We start from the raw sequence: 16,894 nt of genomic DNA on the forward strand, positions 1-16,894 counted from the left end.
CTCGTGTAGTGTTGATAAGAGTCACACTTTATAAGCAACACTCTCAGACTCTGGGTAGAATATTGGCCCTGTAAAACACTAAAAATGCATTGGAAATGTAACCTGCTGTCTGAAATGCCTTCGTAGAAACGGCCTCTGTAGCCATAACACACATGTAGAGACATTTATCTCTGAATTCAGTTCAGTTTTTGCTGCCTACACATATACTGTTTGTTTCACTTGAGGCTTATCAAGCATTATCATTTTAATTGTCAACCCCCCGCTGTGGTTACGAAGTGTGGAACTATGGCAGTGAAATATAACATTTTTAATTGGAATAAGTGATTTATATAGAACTGATTTGACAATAAACATTCGCAATGCTTGATATTACATCGCCTTACGGTCATTTAAATTGAGCTACAGGGTTTGAAAGTCACTGTTTGGCTTATAAATACTTGTTGACAGTCCGTGTGAGTACAAAATCCATCCATTGAATGGCCTTCTTGTGTGTTGTCCATATGACATCGAATATTTCTTCATGCAATTTAATAAATGCCTCCTGGGTTTATGAATCAGTATATTATTATTTTCTTAAACAAAGCCCCTATTTATTAGACTTGGTAATGGCTCCTAAGCAGACACTAAATTGATTGGATACAAAGTATGCAATAATATTGATCAGCAAAGTCTCCCCTTGGTATTCTCTTGTTAAATATGCTCATTAAATCAAGTCTATTTAATACTCTGCTGTGTAAATGTTGAATAAGCTTGACTTTTTATTTTGATAATACTGTAAGGACTATTTCTCTCTAAGAACAGACTTGGTGATGTATGAGAAAAACATTTATTTTGGCATTTAAATGTATAATAGAGGTCATCATTTAGTATTTCAATCATTAATCCTATTTGTTTATAATTTACTTACATAAAAGAAATCACCCTTTTTAAATGTTGAATGAATTATTTCATATCCAGGAGTGTGTTTTTAACATTGCTACATTCCCATGGTTTCTGAACCTCCTAATTAAGCATGCATGATGTTTCTCTCCCAGCTGCTAGGCTTCTGAAATGCACTTGGCAGGTGTATTGAGCCCCAAGTGATGCTCGAGAATCAGAGTGGTGCACGTAGAAGTGCAGGTGTGACATGTAAGGAGGAGTCCAGGTGCTTATTGAGTTATCAGAGGCAGCCACCGCGTGTTTGATTTATTATCTGGGGTTTAGCATTGCCTTATCTGAGCGGCAATATATCAGACAACAAAATAAAATGTTGAGAAAATTACCCGCTGGAGCGCTGCAGTCGTGATAACTTACACCTTAGCACGCTGTCGGATGTAGTGTGGCACGGAGTGACACTTCATGTGAAAAATTGACGATGCTTATTGAACGTGTAAAGTGACAACACACACTAAATCATGAGTGCAAAGCCTTTAGCCAAGCCAAAGCTTCACCTTGAATTCACCCTTTAAGCGTTATGATTTGTCACTGATTTGTGGTTTATGGTTTGTTTGTCTGCACTTGAATTAAATGTCTAAGTTACGGTTACCCCACACTCGGACACAGGTCTCATTTAGAGTGCATTAAGACCAATTATAGATGTTTGAACATCTCGTAACCACATCCATTAGAACTAGTCTTCAGGTACTCATCGTACAATGTGTGCTCTTTGACATGAATGCCTTTCGTACCTTTGCATTCTTAAGAGCCTTTAACTTGGAATGAGCCAGCCGGTCTCAACGAGGCACATAAAAGGTACCCAGATTTATGGGGAGTTTTTTTTATCCCTGACTCGGGCACGATCTGATAAACAAGCACACTTTGCTTGAGGCTAAATAATACTCTTTGAGGTCCTGATTTACAATGCTGTGAAGGATCCATTTGTGGTTCAGCTCTGAGGCTCGCACCTCTGTGATTGGTCATCCGTAAGCTCAACATTTGGGCTCAGATCTACAGCTCACAAGATTGAGGATTTCTAAATGGACAAATGCATAAATGATAGTACTTTCTTTTTTATTCAGAGTTAATAGATGAAGAGGAATGAACTTTTCAGAGATGTAAAAGGCTTTTAGATTTAACGAAATCCTCCCCAATTCCCTCTGATTGAAGCTCAAACTGAGGCAGCGTGCAGCCAATCTAATATTCCCGGCTTTTTAAAAGGGAACTCTTTGGGGTATTGGTCCACTACATAGACTCCTAAGAGATCTGATTAAAGGGAAATCCCTCTCTATTTTACCCACACCTTCGACTAATAAATCAGATGCACATTGCAAATGCCTAAATTCATCTCACATCGCTTTGGTTTGCACACGTCCCTAGTGAAGGGGATATGTGCTCAAACATACTACTTGTATTTTGCCCTTTTTCAGATATATTATATGTAAATATGTTTATATAAGTTAAATAAATATTAAATATAGTAGGCTTTACTTGATAAAAACATACTGATGAACATTTTTTTTATCACCTAACCTTCTTTGAGTTAGTATTTGCAGTCCATGTTCTTAATATATAGTTGTCTTTTGGACACGGACAAATGTTATAATTGATAACCACTTTTTTTGAATGGAGCATAATTATGGTGTTTATTAAAGCTTATGTACATATGCAGATTGCCACATAACCTAACAGTGCTAACAAAAGAACAAATGATGTATCATGGCAGTGAAAGATATTTGTACTCAGGGGCATGGACACCAAGTTACGACAGGAACAATAAACTAGTGTTAAATCAAATCAAGTAAGCTTGTGGGCAGACTTAAAAAGAAGAGCCAGAAACTTCTCTATCACTGACACACACAGAATAAAGTGTTTACAAGTTGCATTAAAGAAAATATGTAGCTTGGATATTAACTAGTGAATTAACTGCTAATGATAGCATCAAGCTGCATTAATGAGAAAATAATCACAGATCATTAACCTCTTGTGGATTGCCTATAAAGAGACAGAGAAGAGGATCATATTTTATAAGGTTTGAATTTATAATAAACTTCTGGCATTAAACATGTTCTCTCTTCAGATGAGTCAATGCTGTGTGCATTTTAATCATAGTTATAAATGTTAGAAGAGCCCAATTTATATTTATCACAATCCTCTTGTGCTGCAGAATGACAGTCTCTCTTCGAAAACCTTAATTTAAAAACCTCTCTGCTTTAAGATATATTTATCTTTATATCAAATGTCACTAACCTAGCTATGCTCTCTAACCTGCCTCATTTATCTGCCCCTGTTAAATGAAGTTCAACACCTGAGAAAAACAACCAACAGTTTTGTGAGGTGGTTTATAGAAATTAAACGCTGTCATTTTGTTTCGAATGCATCTAATCTAAGCCTGGTCTTTTAGCTGATGTTTATGGGGTTGTGAGAAGGCCATGACATTGTTGGGTCATATTTTGACACATTAATTGGACTAAGGGTTTTTCATCACAGCTGCTGGGAAATTAAGAGGAGATTGAAAGGCTCTGATGTCTTGTAATTACCGTTCCATGTTGTGTAGCCTCACTTATGAACAGCAGCGCTCTCTGATAAATGGGCAGTAAAAGCAATAATAGAGTAACTACCATACAACAGCGTAAAGAGGGAAACGTCTTTCTTTACGTCAAAAGTTGAGATCAGGAGAAAGCAATTCAATTTGCGACATTTACAAATTAATACAAAGTAATGTATCTAAGCTCCATTCAATCCACTAGTAAAGTCCGAATAGAATTACACGGTTAACTCCGGCGTGACCACAATCAAGTATCGGCTCAATTAACTACACCATGTTGGCAGCGTAGCAGCATGCTTATCAAAGGACATGTTCCGCCCAGTGTGTTTTAGGCCACGCTCTAAAAAAGGGGAGGGGCAGCATTCAAAACAAACCGCTGTCCCTGATATCAGCTGGTTAATCCTCCCCTTTTAGTGGCTTTATTGGTTCATTCAAGAGGGTCTGTTGACATTCCCCCTGCCCTGTTAAAAGGCGACTGCATCTCAAGTGAAATCTGGAGTGTTCTTTACACAGGCGGGAGCCCCATGTGGCTCCTGCCTCCCAGTGGGCCTGTGCTTTTCCTGCTTTAAGTGTCTACTGTCAACACTAATTTGTCCCACTCCTCCTCCGCCCCCTCCGGTGGGGGAGGCTCCCCTAAAGTTTTAATAAAAGATCAGCTATAACTCCCTGTTTTCTGGGGGTGAGACAAGAGCTTTAAAAGCCACAGAGGCAATAAGATGCCAGGTAATGATTACAAGGCTTGAACAGAAGCAGTTACCGATACCACATGCTGTTTTACACAGCACACTGGAAGTGTGTGCTGCAGCCAAAGTCTCCTAAACATGAGTCATCTACAAATCACAGACTTTATCTCAGCATTGAGTTCTGGGAAATCCCAAAAATAATGTAGTTTCCTTTTTTAAATTTTATATGACTACATTTAATTTGATGAGAAGGAAAAATTAAGCTGAAATCGTTCAAAATCCTGTATTTTGTGTGATAGGTTTTATAAGTTTGGTCCTCCTAAAAACCCACAGTCTCCATCTCCTGCCATCAAAATAGAGAAATTATTTTTTATTGTAGTGTGCTTAGTTATATATTGGCTACAAATCATTTTTTAAACATCACAAAAAAACATTCTCAAATGGCGTTGATGTTAAAACTTTGCTTAAAAGTTACAGTTTAATTGTTCATTTTATTTGCTCTGTGTGATTGCACATGTCTCTCCCCCCACTGTTAGTGCTCTAATACAAACTGAAAATGTGTTGTAGCCCAGTAAATCCCTTTGTGCTGTTTCATTTATCAGTTTTTCCTCCGGATTAATAAGAGCAACATGATTGCAAATAATAGTTTCTGACATGTTTTGCTTGAATACCATTTCAGAGCTCGACAAAGTAAATTGCTCCATTTCATTTCTCTGTCTTTGATGTCTTAAAGAAAATCAATGGGAAAAGTAATTTCTCACCTGCCATTTAACCAAATTCCCCTTTACCTGAATGATAGGTCCTTGGGAAAGCAGTCAGGAGACTTTCTTTTCAATTATCCCTGACTTGTTTACATAGTATTATGTTCGCTACACTAGTTGTGAACATACAAATCTCATATGGGTTCTGTTGTTATTGCGGAAGCTAATATAATTTCACAGGTAGGCAAGAACCATGTAGGAAATGGTTCAATATCTCAGTTGAAGCCCAATTTTCCCTGCATTGTTTTGTCGCACAGTGTATTGTAGGGTTATGGTAATGTAATATGCATAATTCATACACCTAGGGCCCCCTCCTCATTTTTGATTCTGCTGTCCTGCCTGTTCATCTGAAGCTGAATTAATGCTACATTGTCCATTAGGCGGCCATAACACAGGGCAATACTGTCACACACTGTGGTTGAACTGAAATTCCCTCGAGGAAAATTGTATTCTTCATTTTTCCATCTTTGTATTCGAGGCTATACAAGACTTTGCAAAACACTACATTTCTCATTTCGGGTCAAGGCCGATGTTTCAGACGGATACCGAGATAATAATTCTGCTTAGTAAATGGAAACTGCTTTTTCACGAGGAACTGAACAAATGTTATCCTACCGTCCGGAGGCAGAATTTTGCTTTGCTTTGTGCTAACTGTGTTTTAGCTAGTACTATTCTCAGGTGGATCAGTGGCTGGGAGAGCACAAAGAAAGAGCGTTAGATGTGGCTTGTTATCCTCTCCAGGGTTCACTTAGAGAGCCCCAGACTGCTGCAGTTGTGACCTTCATAAGGCACTGTCTCCCTGCTGGGAACACGCACACACCAAGCACTCCACTCCACAGCCGGCACTCATTGGGTCATGATGGGGCTAAGCAGCCCCATTACAGCATGCTCATCTAGGCTGGAATCACGTGCACAAAGCGTAGAGATGGACTCTAGCCAAGAGGTCTTGGGCCGTGGTTTCCTGCTCCACAGCCCTAATGTACTGTACTTAAAGCTGCAGGAAGGAGTGTTACAGTCCAAGATACAGTAAATTAATATCCTGTTTTTTGGTATGATACATCTGTGTCATCTTCTCCTCACGGTACCATTCTGGTGAAGTTTGAGGCTGAGCTCAGTGTATTATAAATCCATGTTTTGGACAAGCTGTGGTCAGTTTAATGATCATTATGTGGCTCAGATGGAAAAACAAGGGAATAAGGTGAATCAATGATCGATCTTTCAACGTGACTTGATTCATGGGTAGTTCTGTGATAAATGGCCGTCTTATCGAGCTTGAGGGTAACGGTTGTGAAATATATTTGTATGTTTTGAGAGAAAACTCATAAGAGAGGCCTTTTGTGTTAAGTTTCCTTAACTTAGTTGATGAGTATTTATAACCCCTCACATCTTAAAGTGAACTCTGCTGTTCAAGGTAGAATAATGTGTAAGCTAATTTATATATAGCAGAATACAGTGTAAATATAACAATGAAATATTTCAGATATTCATTACCGAAGAAAGCTGCAGCTGTGCCCTCCAAAATCTTCTGAGATCCAGATTTTAAATCCCCAAGCTCCACATCACCCAATGTTTTTGTTCCCCTTTTTTATTTAATTAGTCAAATGAGATACAGAATTGCCTTTCTCATTGTGATATGTAGCCTGTGTGCCAGCTCTGGAAAAACACGGGCATGTATAATATCAAGCGGAGGATCTGTCTTTGATTCTGGCTGATGGGAGGGCGAGCTTCACCTAAAGGTACTGAAGCAAAGAAATAATGGTATACTACACTGCTTGTGAAAAGCAATAGGAGAACGGAGGGGGTTTCACATTAAAAGTGTCTCTCTAGGTAGCTGACATGACGCGACTAGTCAGACGTAAATAATGACAGACGGAAACTATCATGAGGTCTGTGAAGCATCCGCGTGCTGCCATCATTTTCTGTCTAACCTTGCATTGCCAGCAGCTAACCAGCTCCGGAGATCATTTAAAAAGCAGACTAACGATGCTGCCAGACCAACACCAGTCACAAGGATTTGCATGAGTTTAAATCACCTAAAAACATTTGTATTTCAACCTAAGGGGATAATTCCCATGAAGTAACTTTTGCTTTGATTTGAAACTATTTAAATTCTTATATAATTTTCTATAATTCATATAAAATATTGTTTTTAATCACAATTGTTCAGGCTTTGCTATTAGAAGAAGTGTGTATGCTGCTTTTCTGTTACGTGTAGGTTTGCCAGACTGCTGCTGATGAGGAAAATAAGGTTCATTTTTCTCTTTAAGTGGATATGTCACTTTTTGAGTGAGGGTAAAATGATGATACAAGAGGACTAAAAGTTAATATCAATTCATTGAATGACCTGGTGCTTCCATGGGTTGGCTTTTTAATTATATTCTGTTCACATGACATACAGTGGCTGCACTACCTGTAAATCAAATGTAAATCAGGTACCACGAAGGGCAAAATTGAGAAGGATTGGCCTAATTCTAAAATGTTTATTTTTTTGTATTGCATTGCAAGAGATGAGCAAAGTAATTTAGGTTGGGCAGAAGGCTTTTCTTCACACTGATGCACCGACCCACGGCATGTCTAAAATAACTTTCTTATAATTGCTCTTTGGCTGCAACACCTTTATAGCGTTTTTATATTTCTGATTAGGTCATTCATTTCTAGCTTCAACCTCAGAGCCCAAGGCCATATTTCATGCACAGAATATGTAAAAGATATGTTGCATTTAAGTGATGTGAAAAATAATTTGAATATCTGCATAGACTCTCATTTATCGTCCCAGCTCACCAATTCTTTACTAGAGGACAATAACAATGCAAAACAAGAGCCCATTCTGCTATATAATTAAAATCATCTTTGGGGACATGTTTTGCTCTGCACACAGAATTTGAAACTTAAAAAATGGCATGGTAATGAATTTGCATAATATAACAATGAGTCCCACTCAACAAATGTATTAGTCTAGATTCTGAAAAAGCCATGGCAAAGCAACTTGCATGCTATAATTGGCATCTTGTGGTTTGCTTTCCTGAGGAGAAAGTGAATCGTATATATGCTTTTATAATAAATAGCATATTTAAGCACCCAGGAAATCACTGCGAGACATCCATCCTACATCGTTTCATTTATTCTAGTGTGTTTAATTAAAGCTCGGAAACTACATGCAATTTGTGTCTGAACAGTGTCTAATGTCTGAGACTGGTTATTATATATTAAATTGATGCATAATTCAGGCAATTAAGAAAGTAATCACACAAAGTAATGTAATGGAAGTTAATTATTACTGCATAAGCAAACAGTTCATCAATGCTAGTTAGCGCTGTGACTGCATCCCTAATATGCTCACCAAGCACGGAAATTCCTCTCCCTCAATGTTTTGATGTGCTGATTAAACATTGTAGAGGCAGATTAGTGGGGAAAAGAAGCGGCGCCCTCTCACCTCTGCTGTTCTGAGCGACAGGGTTCAGTGTGTTGTCGCAGCGGGGGGGGTATGGGGGGGGGGGCGGCGGCATCTAGCCCGGCGCCTCTGCCAAGAGTGATGAGGAAGGTTGTTTCAGTGCAGCCAGGTCCGTTTACACTCATGTCACAGGTAGCGTGACTGACGTGTTTCCCCCCCCCCCACACCCACACTCACAATCTAAGTTTTTCAACATGTCTGCCTATCTTTTTCCCACATTCTGTTATGTTACAGTCAGAAATAACAACGATTCCCTACTTCAAGCTTCTTTAGGGTGAGGATTTAATGTCCTTCTGCCTGATTTATTTAAAGCATTTTTATCTTTGACACAAGATGCTCACTTTGTTCTTTAGCATTGGATGGCTGTGGGCCTGGCCTCTCTGGTCACCTGCTGCCAGGTTTCAGCTGTGACTGCCCCATGTTTGCATGGCCTCATAACAAAAGTTTACGGATTGCCTTTTTTACGTTATCAAGCTCTTGTTACCAAATATGCAACTCTGCTGCTGTAGACACTTTTGGTTTGTAATTGTAGTGTCCGACTAAATATTGCTAACATCCATTACAAGGTGGTGTTTTTTTGTTGTTGACTTAAGCAGCTGTTAATATCTAACTGTAGAAATGCACTAAATAGGTTATATCTCTTGAACAAAAAGGAAAACAATAGTGAGGGGGGTGATTAAGTAATGTGGTGTATACACCAGTAACACTGAAAATCATGGATTCATCTTCCAGCAATATCTATCTATCTATCTATCTATCTATCTATCTATCTATCTATCTATCTATCTATCTATCTATCTATCTATCTATCTATCTATCTATCTATCTATCTATCTATCTATCTATCTGTCTGTAGATCTATCTGTCTGTAGATCTATCTGTCTGTAGATCTATCTATCTATCTATCTATCTGTCTGTAGATCTATCTATCTATCTATCTATCTATCTATCTATCTATCTATCTATCTATCTACAGTATCTATCTATCTATCTATCTATCTATCTATCTATCTATCTATCTATCTATCTATCTATCTATCTATCTATCTATCTATCTGTAGATCTATCTATCTATCTATTCCTATTTCCTTCTATCTATCTATCATTTTTTCCTTCTATCTATCTATCTATCTATCTATCTATCTATCTATCTATCTATCTATCTGTAGATCTATCTATCTATCTATCTATCTATTCATATTTCCTTCTATCTATCTATCTATCCTTTTTTCCTTCTATCTATCTATCTATCTATCTATCTATCTATCTATCTATCTATCTATCTATCTATCTATCTATCTATCTATCTATCTATCTATCTATCCTTCTATCCTTCTTTCCTTCTATCTAGCCTTCTTTCTATCTCCTTTTTGCAGCTTGAGAAACACACTGTGTAACCTTGTGTATCTGTCATTTTACTTGTCCAGAAAAAAACCCACCCAGACCCAAAATCACATAAAACCAACAATTGGGCAGCCAGACACACTCTCTCTCTTTTGAAGACATCCGATAAAACAAGACCTTCCAGCCTCGGGTTGTTTTCCCGAGTAAACATGCGTGTCACAGTTGACCTTTCCCGGGGTCAGGCTGCTTTTATATTGGCTGACATGTTTCCAACTTAATAGAACTGTTTAGTAGAGATCCCCAGGGCCCCGCTTTATTTATTAAGCTGCAATGAGTTGCATCTGTCTGGTTAATTCAAAAAGACCAATCAGCCGAGGTCAGACACATAGTAAGAGAGAAATATAGGCAAACACATGCCTATTATGAAGATGCTGACGTGTCCAGGTTTGCAGCATGCACACACACAGAAAATGTGATGCCTAGATCCTTCAATTTGCAATTAGCTTATTCCCCTATTTTAAAGGTTTATTGCGTTCATTTAAGCTCCATGCAGCATTAGTAAATGTTTAACCTAGGGGTAAATGAAGTATACTGTATGTGAGGGATAGTTGGAAGCAGAGCAGCATGGGGTTTAGTGTGACACTCCTTTGTCTTGTTTTCTAAGCAGTTTTCTGAGGTCTATTGATTTATCTTTGTTCAGCCATTGTACAACATCCCATAATGCCGGTCATTTTCTAAGACTGATTTTAAGCCCCTGTCTGGTAATCAGGGATAATTGTCAATTATCACAAGGAACCATCAGATCAATTACTGCAAGATCAATGCAGCCACTTGGCTTGTACGGCCTATTTTCCTGCAGCTGAACTACCACCTAGAATGGAAAGAAAAGCTTGTAAATCTAAGGATGCATAAACCTCTAAAATATTAAACTTTTTAAGGGTTGTTTTGTGTTGCTGAAGACTCATTGCAGGGTTGTGTTTTACAGCCATGTTTCTGGAATAGCGAGGCACCAGATGCACATCTTGTTGCTGTTGTTTTATAACACCTAATGGAGACAAAACTATTGTTACCTCTTAAACTGAAGGTTGTGTATCATATATTTTCTTTTTTATGAGCGAGCTGGAGAGAGACTAAGTTCCTGGTGGGTGAGATGACTTTCGTGATGAAAGTTAATGTTGTGCAGTCCTGATGTCCTTATTTTCCTCTCAGAGGCAAAATTCCACTTTCACCTCATGAAGGAAAGATGCCATCCACTGAATGGCTTCCTCGGCGTATGGAAATAAATGTGCTGCTGTAATGGAATAGCCCGGTCAGCAGCCTAATGTATTATCTCCTCCTCAACGTATTTATTTACACTCAACTACTCCACAAATTGTCCTGTCATCTTAATGGGTGAGATTAATCTGTTGCCATGCAGGCTTAGGTGCATGAAAGAGATTGACTTTTTAGAAAGTTTGTTTGTGGCCTCGAAGGGTAAGTTAACACTACGAGCTCCTTGCTGTGAGATGCTCTACTTTTTAGATTTGTTTTGCTGGTTGGTTATTACTAACTTTTGATTAAAAAACTAAGTAAATCTCATGGAGTTAACCATGAAAAGGCTTTTTATGTATTCCATAATAATTAAACATGATAAAGAGTGGATGGGTTTTCGCTATATGGACTTTATCCTTTGCCTTTTTCATTATAACCACAGAGTGTCTTGTTCAAGGACATACATTACGTTTCACCACTGAGCAAGGACAAGCTATATCAAGACAAATGGTAAGGTCATCATTAAATCAATCGCAGTATCTGTAATGCTTAATACAGAGTATATTGTGTCTACATATTAGATATTGAATCCTTGTTTAAGACGGGCACCAGAATCATGTTGTCCATTTCGATATATGTCAATTGTGCTATAATCATTTTCATAGAATCTAGCAGAGATTGTCATTTACCCAGTGTCCAAACTGCTCATATTTCATCCCCACCTGAAAGAGACTGCCATTGAATATAATCACATACACACCTACTGCATCAGACCAAGAGAAAACAGAGTGTGCACTTTGTGCACAGCTATTTATATCAATAAGTCCCGTGCTGAGAGGCACAAAATGAGCGTTTAAGCTGCAGGGCCCAGAGAGCTCAGTAGCAGGTGGGCAGGCTGCTTTGAGGTGCCTGGGCTGAGGGGGTAGTCGCTCTTTTACAGGTGTTGCCTGTCTCTCTGTGCATCCACGGCTCTGGGAAGGTTTAGGTTTGGGAGGGAGTGGGACAGCTGGGGCAGCAGGCATTGGGGAGACGGAGAAAGAGCCTCCTCTCACTGTCGGGGCCTCCGCAGGTCAGTGCCTCTACCCAAAGGGACGGCGGAGCGAAACGCCATCAATTCATAAACAAAGGAGCCACTTCACCCGCCACAAAGGAAACATATGTGATAGAGCTGACTCCCGAGCCGCAGCTCACTTTAACATGTCAGCCTCTCCTAATTAGCTTTGTTAACTCCCTCTGCTGTCTGCCCAACTGAGGCCTCCCTCAGTCACATGTGGGCTTTGTGTTTACAAGGGCAAATGCGTGGACCCACTCCCAAAACAGAAATGTTCCTTTACGACAAAAAACTGGTTTGTTTAATTGTTACTAGAATGAGGATCATCTGCACTTAAAGGCCATTCCCCTAAACAATTGTCCTATTATAGGTGGATTCTATCGACTTAGTATTGACGTATTGATTTCTGTTGTGCAAGCAACCTAAACCATAGCCTTTTTAAAGGTGTTGCCGCAGAGATTTAAACGGCCCGTTATCCATTTTGTGCGCATGTGGGTGTGAGACAAGTTTTTTTTAGAAGAAAACAGCTGCCCCTCAATCTTTATCGGATGTTTTGGAGTCATTACTGGCCAACCTTCAGTCTGTGGTCTGCCATGCATTACATGTTGCAGTCCACACTGAGCCTCATGTGACCCCTGCTGCTTACCCACTGGCAGTGCAATTTAACCAGACTGATGACATGCAGCATGACATCCCTGGGAGAAGCGTCCCGCTCGCAGCCTCTTTGGGGATTTGATCAGAGGGGGATGTTTGAACTGCAGGATCCCTCCATGACCTCTCAGAAGCACAAATCAAATTGGTATATTTGTAATTTAAAAAATATTTGAAGTCACGCGTAACAGATTTTCTTCTTTGAAGGTAGGAAAACCAGAAACTTCCTCAATTTAGTCAAAAGAAGGAGGTGTCCTGTCGTGCTGTGAATGAATCTCATTTTCATAAGTCAACCTCAGTTAGAAGCAGACTTAACTAGGTGTCTCTGGCCTGAACGCAAGGTGTGTCTGACAACTGATATAGCTGAAATATTTATAGCCTTCGTGTTGTTTGCAATTTGCTTCACTCTGTTTACCTCCCAACAGCGGTGGTAGGTTTTTTTTTTTTTTTTGTTGAAAAATAGCATGCAGTGAGCTTTGATTTATTCATACATACTTCCATGCACGCTACGGTACAGTAAGTGGATTCCAGTGGACTAATATATAACTAAGCTTTATGAAATTCAGCCTCTGGCCCTGCTGGCTGCCAGACAGTCCAGCACTTGAGAAGCACTCGGCCCAGAGCTGTGTGACTGCTGCTGCTGACTGAGTGTCATGATCCCAAGATCTCTGCTTTCGCTTTGACAGGAGGGTTTGAAATTCCTGGGTTAAAAGTTCTCTGAGATTATATCTCAGAAGGCTTTTGTGATGATGGTTCATGACAGGTATTGCTTTCAACTGGGTGAAGGAATTCGGCTGAATGTCTTCACTGAAAAGAACCTCAAAGAACTGCATCAATGAAACATACAAATGTGGAGAATTAATATTACTCAGATGGTCAAAACCTGAATCCAACTATAATTGGATTTACCTAATGATTGAGTTTTATATTTACTTAAACTGTATTAATTACAGTATCATTAAATGTCAGGATATTTAAGATGCATTCCCCAGGTCTGAAATCATGATATTAATGGATAATTGACTAAGTCAGTTATTATCCATGTGCATTCAGGAGTAAAGGATATCACAGTGACCTTATTTACCATTACTGTATTTATCTCACGCCGTTGATATTAGCGATTTCTTGATGATGATGATGCAGGTGTATGCATATATAAATGTACGCATTACATAACACCCTAATGAGCCATACAACATGTAGACAGCAGCTCAGTGTCAGTATATTAAAAAAAATCCCATTATTTACATTAACTTTAAAATTCCTGATTAGTTTAAGGTTATTTTAAGCTTGGGCTCTGTGCAGTCCACCCGTTTTTTTAAATTGAGAATATTTTACCGCGCAAATGTGTATCAAAATATGGCATTATTCCCTGATAGGTGAAGCATACTTACTTTGACATGCCTCAGCAACTCAATGTATTCTACACACTCACTGCCAGCCATGACAGCAGACTCCTTTTTGTTCTTTTTCTCCTCTTTTCCTGAACACTTAGAATAAAAATCACAAGTACTGTTGTGGAGGAATACCAAGCTAACAGTCTGGAGATGTCTGGCCAAAAGGGATTTGTCCCTCTTGGTACAAGGTAGGGAACGGTGTGCCCTGCTATTTTGCATTTCTGAATTGCTTAGCTGCCCAAGCATGCATTACGTGGACCAGGCTCTTGAAGTGTGTCATAGCATCATATGACCGCTGTACGGGAGCCTTGCTGTTGGACTTTACCCAACAAATATGGATTATGTTAAAGTGGGCTGTGAATTGACGAGGATATGCTAATATGTCCCAGATGGGTATGTGAGAAGCGGACGGTGGGGACATGCAGACAGTATATGGCAGAGGCAGTGTTTGGCAGGTCCATCATTCCGTCATTAAAGGCCACATTATTACTTACAACAAGGCTTGCATGACAATTGCTGGAATAAATGCAGTCCCTCTGAGAGTAGCCTGTTGTGTCCTTCAGTTTCTCTTTGCTTTTTCATTTTTTTACATTTTTTTTTTCTTCCCTTCATATCTGTTCTCAGCTGCTGATACTGTGGATCTCGGTGCTGTGTAAGGGGGTTTGTGCATACCTTGTTCAAACATCAATAAGACAGGCTATTACGAGCTGAGGCCATTCATTAATATAATGAGAAGGTTTTGCTTTAATTGATAACCGATCGGTGTTGATGAGACATTATGCACTTGTGGATACAATATTTTGCTGCATATTTCCTATGTTGAATTGAAGCACCTGCATATTTGTTTTGGAGAGACAGGACTAGTATTCTGTTGTATCACAGGGCTACCAATGAGCTGTCCCCTCTGCATTATTATTGAACTAAGGTATTAGGTTTTCAGCTGCACAAGCAAAAAGATAATGGTGGCTTATGTGTAAGTGTGCATTTGGGACAGCCTTTGTTCTTTTGATATAAACAGCCGTATACATGACAGGATTAAAGAAAACAGCTAAATGATGCCCGCCGTATTTCACCTCGAGTGATAAGAGTCATTCCTCTTATTTATAGTTTTTCTCCCATGTTGACTGAGAAATGTAACCATTATTTTTTTATTTCTTAATTATTTAACGTAATGAGTGTACTTACTGTTTTTTAAGTGTTCATTTTTTTACTAATGGCCAGACAAAACAAGCATTTTTAGGAGGTCACCTTGAAAATGTACGTCCTCCACAATTTTTCGGACTATATTTTTATTAAACGGACTAAAATATTGAGAAATAATGATAAGCTTATTCATTAATAATAAAACAAATATGTTGTTGCAGCCCTGATTTAAAGTGTGTTATATATGTTTGTATTTATTGATCAAATATGGCAAGACTTTCTTCATTGATCTAAGGATTTTATGTTAGCCACAAGCCTGTGTAGAGATGTACTTTGACGGGGAACAAATTACCACTGACACCACATCCAAGCACATCAAGGATTATCATCACAAAAATGACAGAATTAAAGATGTCAGGATTGGCTTTGAACCACTCTCTGGAGACGTTGCTGGTCGGGTAGAGAACGGGGGGATGTTAACATTTGTTATAGACCTCTACACTCTGTATTTGCTGTGGGCATTGTTAGCACACAACGCCTCCAGCCCAGGACTTAGGCAGGCCCCCAGCAGATGCAGTCTACCCTGTACACACACACGCATGCACGCACACACACACACACACACACACACAGATACGCACACCCACACGCACACACAAAGACATGCTCCCTCACTAATACAACCCCACCCCTGGAAGTGGAAGAATAGATGCCCTGGGGCAATTCAGCTAGTGTGGATCACTTCAGATGAGGCACATTAAGTGGCTAGTGATACATTTGGCATGACAATTGCAAACACCATCGCTTTTGTCTGTAATTAATTCCAGTGGTGCCTGAGGCCTTCCCCGTGTTGCTACTGGTGTGGGCCAGCAGTGCTTTGCTAACGAGGGCACATTACAGCCAGGATTATAGCCCAGATAACGGTGCTCTTAGAGGGTGGTTAGTGAGATGTATTTCTGTGGTCTTGAGGAAAGTTAAGACCTGGAAGTCATTTTTAGAACATGTAGCAGAAACAAACAAAATAGGACTAAACTTGAACCAAACAGGAGTGGTATGTAATTTAACTGTTTGGATTATTTACTATAAAGTTAACTCAACCACGGTATCGTTAATGGAGCCAGGCAGGTATTACTTTCACTGCTACCGTACATAATAATAAGTTGTAAACAAATGCAGTACATTAAAACCTTACTGAATAATCTAATGAGGAATGATGTGCAGTACAGTAATCAGTGCCTCACAACACTGGTTTAGACATTTACTAGGAGGGTATATCTTAGTGGCTGAAATGATAAATTGGCACTAAGCAGTGGAAATTATGAGCCCACAGATTGCACCTTTAATATTTGGTCCAATGGGTCCTACAACTCAGTTATTCTCATTCACTGGTAATGTGGAGGCATTAATTAACGGCTTGTACTTCTGAGTAGTTTTATTACGGCTAATGTCCCTCATTAAGTGAAATATAGTTACTCGAGGACATAAAAGAATCCCTCAGCAGTGCCATTAATCTTGATTCCACTTGTGAGGGTACTTGGATATCTTCGGCAAGTTGCTCTGTAATGTGCTATCTCTTGCAGTCTCGTGTGTTCCCCACCTCCTCTGTAGTCTCCAGCAGGGGGAAGCTGAACACACCACCAATCTGTGTCATTACTCTGTCATTGCATCAAATCACATGATTAGCTTCACGGGGCAGTGG

General features: G+C 39.3%; 1 protein-coding gene across 1 annotated transcript in view; it reads left to right on the forward strand.

The window, feature by feature from the left end:
- The window catches only part of atp5mc3a (ATP synthase membrane subunit c locus 3a), a 287,504-nt gene that overhangs the window by 209,808 nt on the left and 60,802 nt on the right, over positions 1-16,894 (forward strand). The window lies entirely within an intron of this gene.

The sequence above is a fragment of the Notothenia rossii genome (assembly GCF_949606895.1).
Source record: "Notothenia rossii genome assembly, chromosome: 2".
NCBI lineage: Eukaryota > Metazoa > Chordata > Actinopteri > Perciformes > Nototheniidae > Notothenia > Notothenia rossii.